The sequence below is a fragment of the Dermacentor albipictus genome, chromosome 5, assembly GCF_038994185.2.
Source record: "Dermacentor albipictus isolate Rhodes 1998 colony chromosome 5, USDA_Dalb.pri_finalv2, whole genome shotgun sequence".
Taxonomy (NCBI): Eukaryota; Metazoa; Arthropoda; class Arachnida; order Ixodida; family Ixodidae; genus Dermacentor; species Dermacentor albipictus.
The window spans coordinates 114,618,193-114,637,105 of NC_091825.1; the positions used below are offsets into that span (position 1 = coordinate 114,618,193).

The 18,913-nt window shown below is 50.7% G+C and overlaps 1 protein-coding gene and 1 pseudogene across 3 annotated transcripts in view; one reads left to right on the forward strand and one right to left on the reverse strand.

Annotated features, from left to right (window-relative positions):
• Oatp30B (Organic anion transporting polypeptide 30B) overlaps positions 1–18,913 on the forward strand; it is a 341,602-nt gene that overhangs the window by 95,075 nt on the left and 227,614 nt on the right. The window lies entirely within an intron of this gene.
• Positions 3,817–3,971, reverse strand: LOC135920551 (U2 spliceosomal RNA; annotated as a pseudogene).

An 18,913-nucleotide genomic window follows, 5' to 3' on the forward strand; every position in this document is an offset into this window, starting at 1 on the left:
CGAGGTAAAAATGTAGCTACAGCGAAAAAATCGGGCTAGTTACACAGGGATCGGCCATCGCACCGCCTTCCGCGGACTATTTCCGAGTCAAATGCTGACTCCGCAGGTACCGCTGAAACGGCACCGAACTAAAGTTGTGCTGTGGAATTGTCGCGTCTCATTCGTTGCGTACTGACGTACTTTATATCTACTGCCCGGGCTTCGCCACATATGTTTATGAGGGTAGTGCTATTCGTATTTTTATTGTAGTGCTAGGACGTGGGCCTCAGGTTCTCAAGATGGTTCCGCTCGTGAGAATAGCTTTGCGGAAGACAGAAGCGTGCGTGTAGCGGGGCAACCTAGCGGTCGTCGTGTTCTGCGGTCGACCTTCCTGGACCAAGCAGCCAATTTTGGCAGTCGTGCTGGACAGGCGCGGTACCAGTGAATCTGTGTGCGCGACAGGCCCAGATGCCCGCCGCCGAAAATGCGCTTCGTTCTGGAGCGAATGCCGGAAGGTGATCGTCGCGGATACACATGCACACGCACGCACTCGACAGACTCTCCACGAGGGTCGTCCTATCTGCAAATGCTTTGCGGGGCCGCGCATCGGACAAAAATAATACGCCGCGTCGGCTGCTCTTTCTTCGCCGAAACTCGTCAGCCGCGCGATCGACTCCAGCCGGTCGTCCTCGTCGTCGTCAATTCGCCATCGTTGTCGCTCCTGCAGCCACCGACCGCACTGCACCAATGACGTCGGACGTCCCCGCAGCGCGAAGTGTGGAGGGAATGCGACCCCAATCACGACGGCCGGTGTCCAGGCATACCGCGGCATGCCGAGCGAGCGAACGAGTTCCGTTATTCAGGCGCGGACGCTCTGGCGGCAAAGGGCATTCCACTTTTGCTGCTTCTCGCGTCCGCCAGAGGGCGCGAAGGCGCTTTATAGAGCTTGGTGGCGCAACTCACCGCCCCGTCTCCGAAGGGGACGCTCGTAACATCCATCCATCCGCGCGCGATGCCTGTCGCACAGCCGTGCGCGTTCGACGTCCTGCGTGACGGAAGCGCGCCGCAGGCCGTCGAGCGGGTAGCTTTCCCGTCGCTCGTCGTCGCGAATTTAGAAACGCGCTCTCTTCTCGCTCGCCTGAAGTGCCCGTTGGCGGGGCTGGCAGGCGTCGTTGTCCTCACTGCGAGGCAGCAGCAACTAACTGTACGAGGCCATTCGCGCTTTTCTCTTGACGGCCATGGCAGGCTGTGTCGTTTTGGCGCGAAGACAGTCCCCGGCCGCTCTTCGGAGCAGGTTGGATTTAGACTCCTTCGCACGGCGCGAGCGCGTTAACGAGTTCCGTGCAGCGCGTCGAAAAGTGCGGGCGCTCTGGCGAAAGCTTGCCAGTTGCCGCTTGAGGCAGGCGAACTTGTATTTCGGAACGGCAGAATAATACCAAGTGTGTGTGTTTGTGAGGGCGGGGGGGATGTATACATTTTCCAATGAAAGGTCGAAATTAGCACTTCTGGTGTATACAACAAGCTTGTCTTTCACGTAAGTGCCGCCCTTGGTTAGTCATCGCCGCTGCGATTGTGTCGTTATCGCGTCTGTCGCTATTCAGGTGAGAGCTACGGCCACGATACCGGACGACACGCCTAGGTACATTGCGGTCCAATTTTATATGACACACAACATGTACGTAGGGAACGTGCGAATGTTTGTTTCTGGCAAACATACAATCCCCCGGCTTTGCAGCAGATGCCTTGCTGTCGGTGGCGCTGACACCTTTCTGTACGCACTTGCGCAGCGCGTTCACATTCACCCGGCACGCGGCAGTTCGCTGCCAGATCGCCAGCAAATCGAGAAGCCGCGTGCAGGCAAGTGTTCCCGTTAACATTGTACTGCACTGTACGCATATTTGGCTCTGTCTTCGATATTTTGCCGTTATTCCACAGTGCGTATCCACGGGCCAGCTTGTTTAACTGGCCGTATCGCCACACGTTACCCTTATACACTCGCCCCTCTTGATGTATACCACCTCTCCCGCGCCCCTTCCCCGCCAACACCCCGCATACATTTATTTTCTGTGTATCACAGTGCATTGAGCACGGGTAAGTTCTTACGGCCTTGCCTACAAATGCGCCTCTGCTTGTAGCCACTGCAGGTTGTTCGTCGCCTGCAGACGCGGTAATGTAAGCTTCTCGAAAGCCAAGTTCAAAACGACCGAGGTAACGGAATGCGATGGTCGCACAGCGACGCAGCGAGCTTGGAAGTAATGCGCCTTGATTTCTGACATATACTCGACCTGCCCGACCAGCGTGGCTCGCATTAAAACACACACACACACACACACACACACACACACACACACACACACACACACACACACACACACACACACACACACACACACACACACACAAACACACACACACACACACACACACACACACACACACACACACACACACACACACACACTGTCCACCTGCCCGACCAGCTTCGCCTGCATTAAAACGCACACACACACACACACACACACACACACACACACACACACACACACACACACACACGCGCGCGCGCGCGCGCACACACGCACACACGACCTGCCCGACCAACTTGGCCTGCATTAAAACACACACACACACACGCACGCACACACACACACACACACACACACACACACACACACACACACACACACACACACACACACACACACACACGGGAAGGGGGGGGGTTCCGTGCCAAAACCACTTTGTGATTATGAGGCACGCCGTAGTGGAGGACTCTGGAAATTTGTACCACCTGGCGTTCTTTAACGTGCACCTAAATCTAAGCACACGGGTGTTTTCGCATTTTGCCGCCATCGAAATGCGGCTGCCGTGGCTGGGATGCGATCCCGCGTCCTCGTGCATGGCAGCCCAGCACCATAGTTGGTTTCGCATCACTGCAGGGAACTAATCAGATGTCCGAGTGTGTAGTGGCGGAGAGGAGGCGTGTTGTGCGCGAATGCGGGAGAGTTTTCTGTCTATCGGGGAGGGCGTGCCTGCCTGCCTGCCGTGGTCCGGGGCATTTCCGCGTCGGACCTGCCACAGGCGGCGTGCTGCGGGTCATTTCTTCGCGATCGATCAATTTACTCGGTGACGGGGGGGCCGACCGATTTGGAAATGTCTTCGGGGGCGCGCTGATTCGAGCCCCGCCACCATCGCCTCGCCCGGTTCCATCCAAAGTGTTGTGACGGCTGTCAGAGGTGCCTTCGCGTTCCACATATACTTTGAACGGCACGGCAATCTCGGTGCGGTGCGTCTGTCGTGGCGCGCAGATTTACTTGACGGAAATGCCTGCGCCGCGGTTCTCGGTACGCTGCTCAACTTGCACACTTTCATGCAGGGATTGTGCCTTCTGCCGCCTGAGAATTAGTTTTGATCAAAGGAGGGTGTTTCGATTATGCATGCGTTCACCGTGATAAATGGGGAGGGGTGAAGCCTGTTACTGCACGTTATCCGCGCAAGCTTTTTTTTGTCTTCTATTTTTTATTTATTTATTTATTTGATACCTGCTTCGCCTTTGCAGGCATTACAGCAGGGGGATACATAAAAATAAGCATCATATTTCAGACCAATAAAGAAACTAATTACACAAAGCGCGGTAAAAAGCATCATTCGACACATTGGACACAATCGTAGGCGGAAGATCACTCCACCCTCTTATACATCTAACAAAAAATTCTGGAACAAGAAATTCTGTTTCTTTAGCGAAGCTGGTTACTTCAAGCCCCTGTACGCATCCCCCTCATGCGTTCCCAGGGGGCGGGGCTACCCTGGCCGGCTTACGTCCGTATGGGCGATATGGATGTGTGCGCCGATCCCGGAGATAGTGCAATACCAGGCCGACCCGCGGCGTTTAGGTGAAGCAGGCTTCAAGCACTCCGCCAATATCCAAAAATAAGTTTAATATGTTGGGTCCAAATAGAACTACATAAATTCTACTTTGTAAGAGAAACAGTATGTAGATAAAGTGTTGTTAGTGTAGCAAGTTTGCGTTCATGTGCTTTATTTGTTTTAAATACTGTTAAATCCTGTGCGCGTTGTAAGGATTGGAGTCGGGCACGAAATAAATGGTAGCTGGCCCATGCCGTCGTCCGATTCATCCACGCTGAGGATGTTGTTGAAGGGAGGGACTTGTTCTCATCGATAACAAGGAATACGGGATTTATTTACAATATCTACATGAAGACAGGAGATACATTTCGTCAGTCTAGCAAGGCTGAAAAAGAAGCACCCCGAGCAGCCGAAAGCGGCTGCTTAAAAACCCTCTGTCCTCCCTAGGTTAGCGAAACCTTCCGCTCAACCTTCGTCCAATTGGAGCGTCCAAAGTTGTAGTTAACTCGCCTTTAAGGGGGTCACACACTCACTTCCACACTTGGTTTCACTGAACACACCGAGGTGAGAAGGTTCTCGTAGACAGGGCTTGATACACTTGACCCAAGCAGGCGCCTCTTAATCCCAGAGCTGACCCCGCAGCTAGCAGCCGCGTCTGTCCATTAACTGTGCCGACTTCTGGTGCCCGTGAGAACGCACCGCGAACACCCTTTCCCAGGAGTTCTCTTGCTCCAAGCAAACCGTGAAGGCGACGCGAATTAACTAACTATACTCGGTCCGCCGAATGTAGCTAGACATGCCGGCGCCGTTGTGCTGTCGAGGAGGCGCATTTTTGTCTTTACAAAGCGAGTTGTCGCAGCGGGCCGAGAGGGTTCGAAGGTCGCTTATCCGAAAATTGCCACCCCTGCAGGTCGATCAAAACAACTGCAGCGGGCTGGGAAGGATTTGCAGTTCAATACCCCTGCAGGCCGATTGTAACAACGTTGCCTGGGCTTCTGTGGTTGTGACGTCACGGGCGTTAAAGGTGCCGGCGCGGCTGCAGCAGCGGTTGCGGCATATGCACGGGAGGCATGGTGACCACCTTGGCGCTTGTGTCGGTGTAGTGTGGTGCCGTACTTAAAAAAAAATTATGATTGAATAATGTATGCAGTCCATGTATGCAACCTAAAACGCTTCGCTGATAATCCGTCCCCATATGAACGTTGCGGCCCCACGAATTTTTTCCCCTTACGCGCAAGGCGACACGGGTATTCGTGCTGAACACATTCAGCTCTATGTTGGGCTGCTGAACACGAGGTCGCGGGATCGAATCTCGGCCACGGCGGACGCATTTCGATGGGGGTGACATGCGAAAACACCCGTGTACTTAAATTTAAGTGCACGGAACCCCAGGTGGTCCAAATTCCCGGAGTCTCCCTATTACGGCGTGCCTCGTAATCAGAAAGTGGTTTTGGCACGTAAAACCCCATAATTTAATTAGTTTAATTAATTCAGCTCTAACCACGTGGGCCGTATATTCGACATCCGATGGGCGCGGACACCGCCGCGCCTGCTTCATTTGTCGCGCAGTATGCTCTTTGTGAACAGGGTTGAAAGAGGCTAAACTGTGGTTGTGTAGCATAACTCTGCAGCCACGTGTCTGTCTTTGCGCAGCAACTCGCTGCCAACGCGCGTATGTGTTTGTGTGGTTGCGTGTGCTTTCTCAGCCGCAGTTAAAGCGAGGCGTGAAACAGGCGCGGCGATGCGTACCGCTCTGGTAAGATGCACGTACGCTCCTCGTAGCTGCCGCCCTTTGTTTACCGTTCGTTCAGTGTATACTCCATCCGCACGATTCAGCGGCACTCACAACACGGGCAAGTCAGTGTGCGCGTGCGTGCTTGCTTGCGGTGCATATAGGTATGTGTAGGATATTTAGTCTTACCTAATTGGATGATAAACTCAATCATGAAGCCTGCTGACAAAAAGAAAAAAAGAACGCTGGAATACACAAGGTCCCAGGATACTCAAGCCCCCAATACTTAAAAGAAAAAAGGCAATGACAGCAAGCTCCATGCCTCAGTATAACAACATGTGGACACACCAATGCGAACGGCAGCGAAATCGAAATGTGTTATAAGGTGTGTAATAAAACGAAGGTGACGGATAGAGAACTGTAGATACAGGAAATTGTGTGTGCGTGCGTGTGTGTGTGTGCGCGCGCGCGCGCGGTCGTGATACGTCTGGGGCAGTAATAGGAGCTTCAGTCACCACTCTGGAGAGGCACCTTGCGTCCCCTCTCTTCTTTTTAATAAGAAACCTCTTCGCTGCTCGGTCGCCCGGAAACCGCCTCCCGCTCTTTCTCAGCGGCGCGTTATATAGGAGCGTTTAAAGTGACCAGGAGAGAAAACAAACAATTTTCGCGGTGACCTCGACTCGCGCTTTCTCGTTTTGCGGGATCGCAGTAGCTTTTCTCGGACGGTTGGTGTCGGAGGAGCGGAGGCCATGGCGGTCCGGCTGCGATAGGCCGCGGCTTGTTTTCCTTTCCCCTGACCGCAGCAGCAGCCCCGAGGGTATCGCGGTGTTTGCGCTGCGCGTCCACTTGGCGTCACTTCGTTTGGGCGCTGAGATGTGGCCCCAGCAGAGAAGCGACGAGGGGAGAGGCGCCGAGCGAAGGCCACGGGTGGTGTGTCGACTAGCGCTATTTTCTTTCGGTGTTCTGTATACGGTGCTGCGGCGATGCTGGGTCCCGCATTGGACCTTGGGCTAGAGCGCGGTGCTATTGGTTTTGTGAGAAGGGGGGGGGGGAGGGCTGGGTGGAGGGGGCTATAAGGCCGCCAAAGAGAAATACTGAGTCAGTATAAGACGAGGCGAGTTCTTGCGAAGTTGGGGCTGTGTAACTGGTTCGGGTCAGGGGCGGATTTATCGCGATGACGTGCGCAGCGCAGCTATATGGATGAATGACAGAAAGGAACGGCGGAGACGAGTTCCGACTTCAAACTGAACTTTACTATCTAACGAGACAGAAAGAGAGAGAGAGAGAGAGAGAGAGAGATAGCGCTTTAATGAAAGGCTAAGAATATTTTATATAGCGTACATATATGTAACAGGGAATCACAAGCTGCAACTGCCGATGCATGTTGCGGAAAGAAAAAGACGTTTGAAATATTAAGTTTTGGCATCATGCGTCGGCAGCTTTTTAGCTCGTGGTCATGTCTGGTAGGATTATACGCGTATGCTTTCGAAAATAAAAGTTCGTTTGGAAGCCAGCGTTTGTCTCCGTCGTTGCTTTCCGTCCTTTGTGCGTAGTTGCGCATGCGCACGTGGTCTCATCATGGATTACCGGCTAGCCCGGTCTCAGAGCTTGCTTCAGCGCATTTGTCGGCGGACCGAAAAGGTGGGCGCAAGTCGGGAGCGTTATTGGTTTTTAGGGGTGTGCGAGTCTAACTTTTGAAACTTAATCGAATACGAATTGAACGGCATAGAATCGAATGCTTTTCGAAGAGTCTTCGAATAATTCACTGCTGTTTTCACAATTAATATGAAACTGAGTTCACATCTTGGAGCATTTGGAACGTTAGTGACTTTTGCGCGTTATGAAGCGTTGTTTAATAAAGACACAGCTGAAACATTAGGAAGAAATAGGCATTTCTTTTGCATACACTGCACTATTTTTATGTGCAATTGGTTGCTGTACATCCGCTAAGGTCTGCCTCCCTGACCGACGTTGGCTGCTCCGCTACGTAAATTCTAATGCTTTATGGTCGCGGAGATGAAGTTTGTCGTGCATTTGTTTCAATTTCGCGCTAGCGTGCAGTTGAGGTTTTGAAATGTTCAAAAACTCTCTGAATTTACGAATAAAGGCTGTTCGATTCGAAGACCGAATCGAATAGAACACTATCCGATACGTTATTCGAAAATTTTGCATATTTGCGCAGCCTTAGTAGTTTAGTTCTCGTTCGTTTGTTTACTAAAGGCGTAAGCGCAGCCTTGCACTTTACGTATAATTTTTGTGTGCACCCTTTATTTCTGTCTGTCCTCACTGCAGTTCGAGAGGCAAGTGATGGGCCCACTGCATCGCCAGATAGACTGGACAGTCGTCCATTATCAGGACAGAAAGCCCTATGCCAGTGCTCTCAAATGAACACCGTGCAGGAGGCTATATTTTCGCTGTTCATTTTTGTGAGGTCTACTGGCTTACATTACGGTGAACTTTGAAGAACGCCGCTTGCTACCGCCGTATAGTGTGGGTGGCCTTCTTTGTGCTCCTCTCCCTTTGTCTCCCATTGTGCCCTCTCTCTCTCTCTCTTTATCCCGGTAGACTTTCCGCCCTGTGCAAGGTAACCAACCAGAACTACCTCTTGCTCCTTGCTCTCTCCCTATTTGTCTCTCTCTTGTATACCCGCCGTGCAATATGCTGAATATGTACTTAAAGTTGTATGGAGAATCCATTTTCGAGGTGGTGCAGTTGTGCAGATAGATTTGAAACAACAGGAATGAATAGGGTTCAGTGCTTCACGTCAGCCAAAGTGTACTTGATGAACAGTTTGTGCAGGACGACTTAAGAAGCGTGCCTAGTGGGTGCGATAGACTGTGCGGCAGTTTGCACAACGCTTCATCAATGAGAAGACAGCTCGGGATCTCCTTTCGCAAGCGCCAACGTAAGCGCGAACATCGATAAATTTACGCCCAAACATTGTGGGAAGCGTTAGCTAAATTATTGGCTATCACGTGCCAGAACCACGATATGATTATGAGGCAAGTATTAGTGGAAAAATTTTGGACACCTGGGGTTCCTTAACGTGCACCTTAATATGTGTACACAGGAATTTTTGCATTTCGCCGCCGTCGAAATACGGCCGGCGGGACCGGTTTTCGATCACCAGCCATCTCGGCTCGGCCTTTACGTTTGCCAGTGTACGGCGCTTGGAAATCGTATGCTCACGGCCGCGCGGACAACCATACGCAGCCGCGGCCGGGCAAGAGGAATAGATGCGCCGCTCGCCTCCACCCCCTTGTCGCATGTTTGATCACGTGACCCCCAACAGTGGGCGTGCGGCAGGACGCCGCGAATCAAGCCGCCATCCTTGTCGGCTTACTTTGTAACTCGTACGCTTTCCTTCGCGCCCACAACTTACAGGGCGCGAGACGCGATAGGACCTTATTGCACTTGGGACTTTATCCGGAACGACATGGCAACGGCGATAGCCGCCGCTGTGTTGTTTCGCTATAATAAATAAAGCGCAGTAATATCGCAATAATAAATAAAACAGTGTAGGAGCGGGTATTTGTTATTTCCGAAGAAAATAAAACCAAAACTCCCTTTACGACCTTACTTTTCGTTAAGGTTCTATGGAAGAAACTTTTTAACGCGATAGCGTTAAGGAGCTCGTGTCGCAGAAAAGCCGGTGTCGTCGGCGTCGGTGTCGGCGTCGGCGTTTGCGGCGTTGACCGTGAGCGATAAATCACGGCAGGCGCTTCATAAATAAAAAGCGACTTCCAAGACTGGCTCGGTGGGAATCGAACCAGGGTCTCCGGAGTGTGAGACGGAGACGCTACCACTCAGCCACGAGTTCGATGCTTCCAAGCGGTGCAAACGCGCCTCTAGTGAATGCGGTGTTGCCTTCGAAACGAGCCGTGGAAAGTTATACTGCGGTGTATATCGGTAATTATGAACATGTAACGTACAGAAGTCACAATTACACGAGTTGCGAAGTGCGTTTCCGCTGCATTTCTTCTGCGCTTTCCGCACACGCAGAGCCATCTTGCGGCAAACACAGAAGACCCCCTCCTCTCAATGTACGGCGCTGCCCCGACAGGAGGCACGCCGCGCGCGCATTGGGACCGCTGCCAGGCGCGTCGCGGGACTCCCTCTCCCCTGACGACGCTTCGCCGTGCCTTTCTTTAGATTACTATCTATCTCTCTGCCCGTGCCGATCACGACGTTTGGCTGGCGTAGATCGTTTCCTCTCCGAGACACCGAGTTCTTCGGTTCGTTTCGTTCGCTCAGGCGCACGTTTCGTTGCCGCGCCGAACGCTGCGTTGCTCGACGCTCACCGCGTGATAGGTGGGCGCTAAGTCCGATGCGGGGCGCATCGTAAGTGATCGCTGTGCCGTAGCGCATTCTCTTATACCCCTTGGCGGGTCGACGGGAACGCTGTCGCGTCCCACTCTTGAAGGCGAAGCTTAAGCGTCCTCCAATTTTTTTAGATTCCTATTTGGTATCGTAGCGCGGAAAGCAAGCTTGTTACAGGCGAGTCTCACAGAGTTGAGAAGAGCTGGTTTCTAATTAACGGAGTAAATCGTGTTCCCGTGTGGGTGTGTCACTAGTTAACGCGGGGCTCTTCTGTGACTTGGGATTGTTCGTTACAGCTGATGTTTTTTTTATCCTTTTTTTTTCTTTTGGTAGCCTGTACGGCGTGTACGCCTCAATCTCGGCTCGCGGGCGATCATTCTGCGCGTTTCCGCACCACTGGCCAGCCGACCTCTCGCACATGCGATCTTGTGTCCACTCGTTGGCGAGAGTGAAGGCGGCCATGGACAAAGTATATGCTACTCGAGCCCAGGGCCGTTCGTCGGGAACCCGCGATAGGGGTACCCCAGGGGCTCTCGCGGCCACAGCGCGTCCGTCGTTTCGGCCCACTTTCTTTCTTTCTTTCTTTCTTTCTTTCTTTCTTTCTTTCTTTCTTTCTTTCTTTTCTTTTTCTCACTTTCTCTCCTTCTAGTTCTTCCTTTCCTTTCTTTTTCTCTCTTTCTATTTCTTTCTTTTCTTTTTCTCTCTTTGTCTCTTTCTATTTCTTTCTTTCCCTCCTGGCGAAGCGGAAATTGGCTCCGCCGGCCGTCGCCCAAGATGAGTGTTTTCCGGCCGTGCGCGATGAGCCCGGCTCTAACTGCAGGCAGCGACGACTGCAGCAGTCATCGATGGCGGCGCCGCACGCCTCCACGGCCCGCTGCTGTGAGGGCTCACCCAACGCTGCGCCGTTCGTTTCTTGTGCGCATGACCTGCACTACAGTGGTGATACCACGTGGTGTGTGTGTGTGTGTGTGTGTGTGTGTGTGTGTGTGTGTGTGTGTGTGTGTTGGGTTATTCTTCTAGAACTAAGTGTATTTAACCAAGTGGTAACCAAGTGTATTTAGTTTACTTGGTAGCGGGTGTAAATTTTTGGCAGCAACACGATTACGCCAGTGCCGAAAATGTACACCAGCAGCGAAGAAGAATACGCTCGGTTAATGCAGTATTAGCTGTTTCTGTCTGTTTGAGCACTTCGCCACCAGGTGGCTGCACCACGCAGACCGCTCACGTTTACGCCTCCGCCCCAACGCTCCAACGCTCCGCCTGCGTTTCACCAGAATACCGGACAAGCTAAACTCTCTCTAATAGCACTGTGTTTGTCCGGTAGAGCTCTGCGCCACCAGGTGGCGGCACCGACCCGGCCGCTCACGTTTGCGTCACACAATCCACAAACGGTTGGAAGCTTGCGCCGCGTGCTAAAACTCTCTAATAGTAACCACCATAAATGCGTTAAGCTGGGCTCGCTAATCGCAGGAAAATGCCACGCGAGCCATCTCCCCTTTAAATGGAATGGATATGCGTTTCACGAAGTATGTATCCTCCCTCTGGACCTTCCGAAAAAGAAGGGAGGGGGAGCTCTTAGCGGAAATCGAAACTATGCGCTCGCGCGCGCGGCGTACATGAGGAACAGAAACGACGGCATGTCGCATGCGTGTACGACACACGCCGGGGACCCGCATTACGCGCGAGGTTTTTCCGCCTTACCGGTTCCGTATGGAGCGGGAAAGGCTCGTTTCCGCCTCGGAAACTTCCGTAGGAAGAAAAAAACACCGCGGGGGCGGGGCCCACCTTGCAGAGTGACGCCGATTACACGGATGGCAGTCGTTTCCTCTTCACGGCAGTCTTACGTGACGGGCGTTACAAAACAGAGTTCCCTAATCCGTAGCTTCGCTTCTTTCATTTTCTTTTTTCTCTGCGCGTCGGAAATACTTACGTGTATGCCCGCGTAACCGGCGGGGAGTTCCAACGCCTGCGGTACACATGTAGCTTACGCTCGGTGACGTTTCGGATCCACGGTTTTCGCTCTTTTCCTCCTACGAGACAGAATCGCTGCCGCCTCGAGAGGCACGGAAAGGAAACGGCGCGGGAAATATTGCAGGAAGTGATCGTGTGTCTCGTAGGCATAAAGGCGCGCGCCCGTTGCCAAGATCGAAGCTTTTTTCCTTATTTTTTTTCTTTCATTGGTTGCGTGCCCATCGCTGCTTACACTAACGGAACACTCGACTTTATGTAGCGTACAGGCGTACGTGTCATATCTTCTTGGAGATGTAATCTTGAGATGCGGTCGCTGTAATAAGTGATCGGAACGTCGCCTTTGTTTTATTGTACGTATATTTTCTTTCGGCCCTGTTTTAGATTCTATGCTCCTTTCTGCGGTCGTTTCCCTTATGTACACTCACGATTTTATTTATATGCACTTATGATGTCATTTGTGTTGCAGGGGATATTTAAAAAACGAGCGAGTACTATATTTGGCGGCTTCGTCGATGTGCTTGCAGCGCACGTGCGTTCACTGCTAATACGAATCTGAGTCGACACGCGAGGAAATTACAGATTTGAAGTTTGCGGACTGTGCTTTTTCCTTTTTTTTCTCCTATCCTTTACTACGCTTTCCCGAGCTATCCGCCCATGCATTGAATTATAGTGAGATGTAGGCCGTAATAAGTTCGCTTTAGCGTGACTTCTTTGTATAGAAGGTAAAAATTAACACGCGGGCACTGTTTCGACATTCATTTGAGTCGAAGCGCCAAATATGGCGAAAGGAAATGTTACTGTGATCTTATTAGGATTACAAATTGGGGAAGTTCGTAACGACATATTGATTTGGACAAACTAAGGTTTAACCCTTTACTGCACCTTGTTGCATTTACGCAACATTCTGATGAACGGCGTTAAAAACCGAAGCAAAGTCAGTTTCGAGCTTCCTGTACATGTTGTTGCATATCCGCAACATTGGTCTGTAAAACGCGGCACCTCGTGCTGCAATCTGTGCTAATTCTTTGCATCTTCTACCAAAACAAACGTGGCGGAGGCTGCGCGCGCCCAGGAGCAGTGATATAGGTAAGTTTTACAAATTGTAAATGTATTTCTCCATAAGGCAAAGCGCAAGAAAAATTGTTACGCTATGCTCCACATCCTTCTGACTCTGTAGGTTCAAAAAAATATTGTAATTTCGGAATAGTTTGTTCCTGGCGACAGAACGTTGCTATGTTGCACAAATGCAACAACGTGTACATGTTTTATTTTCTTCGGAATAATGAAATGGCTTCGAAACGCTGGTATGGCCTAGAAATTCCTCCTGATAGTGAAGGCAGTGACTATTCAATTAGCCACGACAGCCACAAGTGTAAGTCCGTTTCGATTGAATATGTGGACAAGATGTTCTCTGATCAAATTTCCTTTTTTCTTTTCAAAAGAACGCTGTGCCTCCGCACGTTGCCGTGTCACGTCGTCACGGGCACAGCATTACGTCTGTGCTTCGATGTTCTACATTTTGTCAATAACCCGAAAACACTGCGTTGTTTCCTGGCTGGACAGGAATCTGCATGACGTACTGCACGAAGTGTGGGAACCACCTGTGCTGCAGAAACACGTACAAGTGCTTCTTTGTGTTCCACACCAAATCATAGGTGCACCAATGATTGTCTTGTGCAAATAAGCATCTGAGTATGAATCGCACTAAATCTATCTTTTACTTTCAACTTCTTCTTTATTTGCACATTGTTGCAAATATGCAACATACCCTTTTTCTGCAAATTGAAACCACAGACATTCGCTAAAGTAAGTTTCCATGGGAGTACAGGTACTATTATGCTTCCCTACAACGCCATGAATAATATTTTGAGGAAACAAAAAATTGTGCAGTAAAGGGTTAAAGTGCACCCGGTGCAAGGTACACGAGCTGTTTTACATTTCGCCCCTATCGAAATGCAGCCGCCGCGGCCGGGATTCGATCCCGCGACCTCGTAGTTAGTAGCGCAACGCCAAAGCCAACACTATGAGCCACGACGGCGGGACACGTGCTGTCCCGTGGTCATTTGCTTGTCCCTGTCGTAATTGGTACGGTTGAAGATGTGTAGCGCAATCGCCAGCTTCTTCTTTTCTATTTAATATACTAACCTCCGTATTCATAAATGCAACTTAACTTGAAGCTCATGCTTGACTCGATGTATATGACGCCTGGTGCGAACGCGCCGAAGACGCTCATCGCGTTTGTTTTGGTGCGTTGCCGACAGGCGTCGTTTAAATCAAGTCAAGCATGGGCTTCAAATTAAGATACATTTCTGAATACGGGGTTAAGTCTTGCTTAGCGATCGAGTTGCCACCACTTTTCCGTATATAGGTGGATGTGTTTGTAGCCTCTTTCGTGGGCCAGTCCCAGAGATGGTGCAGTCTATAAACATGAGCGCCTATCCCTAAGACCTTTTACCGGTGGTATTGGTGCCGGTGGCACAACTACGCTGTACCGGCGGTACCAGTGTTACTGGTTGTATTCAACCGGTGCTACTAGTAGTATGGGTGCCGGTTTTATCATTGTGTGGCTGGTGGTACCACCGTGCGGTATCGGTGCTCCTGGTGGTATGGGTGTATGTGTTACCAGTGGTATCGGCGCCGGTAGTGCCACTGCGCGGCCCGGGTGATGCTAGTGGCATCGGTACCGGTGGTAACGGGAACGTTCTCGCATTCTTTCTTCGTGGCAGCGAGCGTTTTTGAGACGCTGTCGGTGGAGACGCCGCGGGTTTCTCAGAAGAAATTCGATGGTTCATACAACCCATTCTCGTGTTTGACTCGTTCAGGAAGGCATTGTATTTCAAAGCTACAACAACCATTCCGAGTAATTACCTAATTTGTATGATCTAATTAATGAACATCTGAAGTATTATAATCAGGTGAAAAGTCTCCATGAGAAAATTGTAGCCCAAAATGAGAAACTCCCGATACAGCTTTCTGTTGCTCGATATGTGCTACATGCAAGTGTTTCTCCGACCGTGAAAGAAGCCCCCGAATGCACGCAAAGTGTCTCAAGCGGCCAGTCGCGCGGCAGTTTTGCGTGTATTCGCGGGCTTGTTTCGCGCTCGAAACAAACAAACAAACAAACACACTTTTATGTAGCACGTATCGAGCAACAGAAAGCTGCATCAGGAGTTTCTCACGCTGTTCTACAATTTTCTCATTGAAACTTTTAATCTAATTATAATCAGTTGAGAGCTTGATTAATTATCTAAGCCTAATTATCTAATTAGGCCGAATGCAAAAAGCAAAAGAAGAATCTGTGTATTTCCAAGCGACGGCAGACATATTACCCCTTCATTCTGTCCATGTACGTGTCATTTGCATTTTTTTTTAAATCTTGGCGCGCGATAGTTGGGACACCCAGTATAATGGAACTGGAGCGAAGTGGCAAGGCCGCACGTACGGTGTTTGCGGTCGCGAATCGCGAGAGTCAATAGGAATGCATGCCGCGCATTCCGCCCTTCGTGAATGTAGTACCGAGCGCATTCGATTTGGATCTCTCCACGCTTGACGCCATAGCAGGTCACTCGATCGCATTCTCTCTCTCTATCTCTATCTCTCATGCCGTAAAGCGATTCGTATCGGTGCGTCGTCTTCGCTCGGCTCCTCTTCCATCGAGGCGATTCCACTTATGCATCGAAAGTGCGCCCCCCCCCCACCCTCCCCTCGTCGTCACTTCTCTTTCCCTACCCCATTTCGAAGTAATCGCGCGTCGAATTTCGAATCTCTCTGCGAGTGTTTGAGGAACCGATGTACCAACTTTCGCTCAGTTACCCTCGCCACACTGTCGCCCGCTTTCTCCGTGATATATATATTTTTTTTCTGTCGTAGCTTATTTCGAATTTGCCTTTTCACTTTCGACCGCTCGTCCTTACAGTGGCTTCTTATCCTGTAGACGCATTGCTAGAGTTGCGATGACCTATTTTTTTTTCCTCGATGGATTCAAGCGGCCCTCTATCACACGCAGCAATTGATTGATTTCGTGCTTGCCCATTACTGCCATAGCCGAGTGAAGCAAGCAATCGAAGCCCCATCGCGCAGGTTCGAGCGCGAGCGCTATAAACGCGTGCTCGGTCGCCAAGGAAACTGGGTTACCCACCGCAGTGGTACAGGGACAAAGACATTTAGTATAGATACGATTGTCCACAGCTGTGGCCGCGTTCCGATAGCGAAGGCGCCCGTGTGTACTGGCGTGCGCTTGTTATACATGTAGATGAGATCATGAGGAGGAAATTTGCAGATAAAAGAAAATGGGGTTGGTTGGAGCGCACACGGCAGGTTAATGGCATCATCTAAAAAAAAAAAAAAAAAACGGTGCCCTTCCACTCTGTGAAGAAGGATGACCAGTGAAACTGTGTATGTGGTTGCCCCTTAATGGCCAATGGCACCTTTGCCGCGGGTCGACCCAGTGTTGCACTTCTTTCGGGATCGGCCCACGTTTGGGGAGTGCTTTACGCCTTCTTCACCTCCGCCGTGGTTCGGCCAGGTATTGCACTACCTGTGGGATCGGCCCACGTATGGGGAGCGCTTAACGCCTGCTTCCCCTCCGCCGCGGGTGGGCCCGACATTGCTATGTCTTCGGGATTTTTTCGTACACGTGGACATGATAAAGACTACAGTTATGGCATTTTGCCGGTACTAGCATACATATGGGGAAGTAACTCCGAGGTTAACAAGGAAGCCTCAGAAGGAGCTAAGGACTGTGCAAGGAGCGATAGCGATGAAATAAAAAATGTTACGCGTAACGTTATGTTATGTTATGCGTAAAAAGACAGCGGCGTGGGTTAGAGAGAAAACGGGGGTAGCCGCGATCCTATAGTTCACATTAAGAGGGAAAAAAATGGAGCTTGGCAACCCATCCATAATGCGGACGGTCGCTAACCGCTTTTCTACTAGAGTTGCAGAATGGGTATCCAAGGAGGGGAAGGCGCAATCGAGGACTGCAGAGAATTTGGTGGTGCGACGAAATTACGAAATTTTGAAAGAGAGAGAGAGAGAGAGAGAGAGAGAGAGAGAGAGAGAGAGAGAGAGAGAGAGAGAGAGATTTACATGAGATGGGCCTGAGCTATAACTTTCTCTGGCCTGCTACTCTTCGCTGGGGGAAGGGACGGGGAAGAAAAATGCTGATGAGTGATGACACGAGGAAGAAGTGTGTATATACAAGTTCACAACGTTTTGGCACCTTTAGAACCGTGCGTCCCGCCCAGTGGCTTGTAGAAATGCTACAGCGGTACTTGTTATCTGGGCTTAGCTGTTTTCTACAAAATTTGTAGGCATAAGATGGGGTCAGCTGGCGCAAGACAGGGGGTATACTTGGAGCGCAATCGAGGTAATTGAGAGGAGGCCTTCGTCCTACAGTATACACAAATAGGCTGATGATGATATTTAGATTTGCTGTGTTTTCGATTGTACGCAATGATATGCTTTACGCGTAAGCATGTCATGTGTGAAAAAAAAGGATGTGAACGCCATATAATGCAGGGAGCACTCATATCCGTAAAGCCGCATCTGCTACCGTATGGCATGATCTCAAATAAACTGAATGAATGAAAAAAAAAATGAATGAATAATCCATCGAACCAGTATAAGAACGCCGTGTAATATGTAAGGAGCACAGGACACCGGGGGGTCAAGCATTACCTAGCGCCGTGTGACGTGATGTCATGTAAACTGAATGAATGAATGAATGAATCACAAACGAACGAAAGAACGGTGTTGTGACGGAGACGCCTCAACGCTGCCGCCACTGTTGCGAAGGAGGATCCAAGGCGACGGTGATTAAACGAAACATTTATATGCAGTATGTACAAGGGCGTTACATGAACGGCTCAGAGGCCGGGGCATAATGGACTCGCACTAAAGCGTGCGGTGAGAAACGGGAGCACGCCTCTGCTTGCTGTCGTCGTCGTCGTCCCGTGGTTCGGGCTTTTATAACCACAGGAGTCGATGCAGTTGCCATCGGCTCGAACCTCCAATCAGGACCCACCACGGGTTGCTGTGCGAATTTCGACGAATGGACGAGAAGCACCTGCATCAGGCGATCCCGGTGAAGTGGTTCAACGGCGCCGCTCCGGCGGCGCCACCGGATGTAAACCGAACACGACCCGCCGTCGGGCCGGGCGAATTCGTTCGGCGCCCAGCTTCAGCCGCATGCCGGCAAAGCGAACCTTTGTTGGGAGCTCTAGCACAACAACGGATGAACGCCATGTAATAATGTATGGCGCCCAGACCTCCTGGGCTCAAGCAGTACGTGGCGCCATGTGACATGATACCAAGTAAACTGAAATAATGAATGATAAATGAACCAACGAACGAAAAAAAAAAATGGATGCCTACAATGGTATACTGCGGTATAGTTTTACAGTACAATATACCCGCAGTATTGCATCAGCCATGTGCGCCTCACATGGCGATAACGTCAGTCCGCGGGACGTGTTTAGACTCGCTAGAACCCTGCCTTGCACCGTATGGCATATAACTGTAACTATAACCTAACTATAACTAACTATAACCACATAATACGCCTTCTATAATATACAGAATGCACGGTTTCCATTTTATCGGGCCTCCGGCGAACATTTCGCTCGTGTGGTCATTCACGGGCGTTTCCTTAGTCACTTATGAGATGGTGACCGTACTAGAGAGGGCAGAGAGTAAAACATCTTTATTAATAATATTTGAATGGCGAGAGCAGTGTGGGAGGAACCCTCAGTCCAGGGTCCCTAAGATGATTCCGGCGATGTTTCGAGCCCGTTGTATCACAGCTCGGAGGACCTCGGGAGGTCCGTCGCGGAGGGCATCGTCCCACAGCAGGGTCACTTTATTTCTAGCCACCTCCGCGATGGGAAAGTCTTAAGGGATTGCGGTCCCTCGGTGTCCCTTCTTCTTCCTCCCTCTATCTCATTAGTTTTCTTTCAACTGTGCTGCGACCGTGCCTCTTGCTATGTCTATGGTACATGAAATATGTTCTGTCGCTGGTCTCGGGCATCTTACATTTACTGCGAT